We start from the raw sequence: 2,500 nt of genomic DNA, 5'->3' as shown, positions 1-2,500 counted from the left end.
AAGGGATTCAGGAGTAGTGGATTTGGAGACGCCCTTGAGCAATAGCATAGGTCTAAGTTTTTTAGTGGGCTTAGCAGTGAGTCCGCAATTAGCTGATTCGATCTTTTGAAGGGTGATGTCCCGTTGCTCGCAGTTGTCGAATACTAAGCGCAGTTTCTTATTTGGGATTAACTTGACCTCGGCGGGTGAGAAATTGGTGTCTTTGAAAGTTACGCCCGATCTGAATGCTTTGAGGGTGTGCGAGGCAGTGGGAACGTCCTCGGCCGGAGCGACAATAATAGAGGGTCGATTGGCAGGTATGTTGGGATTGTCCGATGGTGTACGAGCGGCGGCAGCATATGACCGGTTAGTCGATTTGACGGATTGGGTTTCTAATCTGAAGGCGCTGCCTATCTCTTCTCTAATTGACTCCTTCAGGCCAGCGGCTAAGATGGTAGGAGAGGCCAACGGATGGGAGGCTAGTTCTCCGCGCAGCATGCGAATTTCCCCTACGCACTCACTTAGTTCCTTCCTTAGTGTATCATTATTACTATTATGGCTGACAGGGTCGCTGACCTCCGACAGGGCGGCCAGAGTTGAAGGTGTAGTTGTGACCGTACGCAAGTATTGATCAATTGATCGTTGGGTCTCGGCAGCAGCCGCGGTAATGAGTCTCTTATTTGAAGCGGTGACGCTTTTACCTTCATTAATCGCCTTGATGGTGGTAGTTGATAGTATTCTAATCACCTTGGCGAGGGAATCGAGGTCCTTGACCTCAGCGGCAGTTGCAGGTAGCTCAATGTAAGCCGACGGAGGAGGTCGCTTGGCGTTAGCTCCTTTCAGAGTAGACTGAGAGATGAGGGAGGGATTACCTGTTACATTGTCCTCTCCAGGCGAGCTGGATACTCCCACCTCGGTGTCCATTGTGCACGACTGTTGTATTCACTGCAATCCAATTATGCACAGCCACTAATCACTGTCACTGAGTGTACACGGAATCAAGAGGTCATGAAGACCAATGTCTATCACATAAGGCACTACCCATTAATTTAAGCACAGAGCACAAGTCCCGAGATACCCCCCCCCACTGACCGGGCTAGGTACCGCTTGCAGGTAAGCTCCGGTCCTCTAACCTTGGTCGGTCCTCTGCCCAGGTTGGCCCCTTCCTTAGGCCCGGACCTCGTCGCGGGTTCGGTCCGGTCGTCTGACCGGTCCGCTCCGATCGTCTGGCCGGTCCGCTCCGGTCCAGGTCTACTCCTCTTCACGGTCGGTCCGGTCCAGGTCCGGTCCTCGGTCCGCGGTCTGGCGGTCTGGCCCGCTGCTCTTTGTGGTCTGGTCCAGTCCTCTGGTTGTTCTGGTCCTGGTCCGCTCCGGTCTCCTGGTCTGCTTCCTTGGTTGGTCGATCCGTGGTCCGGACTCCTGGTTGGTCCGGTCCTGGCCCGCTGCTCTACGCGGTCCGGTCCAGTCCACAGGTTGGATTAAGACCTGGTCCGCACCTCTTCGCGGTCCTCACCGGTCCGGTCCGGTCTCCAGTCCCGGTCCTCAGACCCCTGTCACACCCCACGCCCAGGCTATACGCCCAGACGCGAGGGCATAGGGGCCGTGGGGGCCGCCCGCCGAAGACGACCGCTCGCGTCGGCGGTCTGTGCGCGACTGAGGTGGCTGGGTAAGGCGAGCCGCCTACACAGGCGCCGGGCCCAACCACTGTTCCTGGTCCGGTCCGGTCCTCGGTCCGCTGTCAGCCCGGTCCGCTGTCCAGTCGTTGGTTCGATGTCCGGTCCACAGTCCCCTAGGTCGGTCCGGTCCGCTGCTGCTGCTCCGGTCCCCGGTCCGCACCTCTTCGTGGTCTTTACCGGTCCGGTCCGGTCTCCAGTCCCGGTCCTCAGACCCCTGTCACACCTCACGCCCAGGCTATACGCCCAGACGCGAGGGCATAGGGGCCGTGGGGGCCGCCCGCCGAAGACGACCGCTCTCGACGGCGATCTGCGCGCGACTGACGCCCGCTGTATAGGCGCCCGGCCCAACCACTGTTCCTGGTCCGGTCCGGTCCTCGGTCCGCTGTCAGCCCGGTCCGCTGTCCAGTCGTTGGTTCGATGTCCGGTCCACAGTCCCCTAGGTCGGTCCGGTCCGCTGCTGCTGCTCCGGTCCCCGGTCCGCACCTCTTCGTGGTCTTTACCGGTCCGGTCCGGTCTCCAGTCCCGGTCCTCAGACCCCTGTCACACCTCACGCCCAGGCTATACGCCCAGACGCGAGGGCATAGGGGCCGTGGGGGCCGCCCGCCGAAGACGACCGCTCGCGACGGCGATCTGCGCGCGACTGACGCCCGCTGTATAGGCGCCCGGCCTTACCACTGTTCCTGGTCCGGTCCGGTCCTCGGTCCTCGGTTCCCCGCTAGCACGGTCCAGTCCTCGGTCCGCTGCCCGGTCGCCGATCCGATGTCCGGTCCCCTAGGTCGGTCCGGATCCGCTGCTGGTCTGGTCCTCGGTCCGATTTGGTCGGTCCGGTCCGCACCTCTTCGCGG

This window comes from Bicyclus anynana, chromosome 12, assembly GCF_947172395.1.
Source record: "Bicyclus anynana chromosome 12, ilBicAnyn1.1, whole genome shotgun sequence".
Lineage (NCBI taxonomy): Eukaryota > Metazoa > Arthropoda > Insecta > Lepidoptera > Nymphalidae > Bicyclus > Bicyclus anynana.
Note: the sequence above shows the minus strand (reverse complement) of the source record.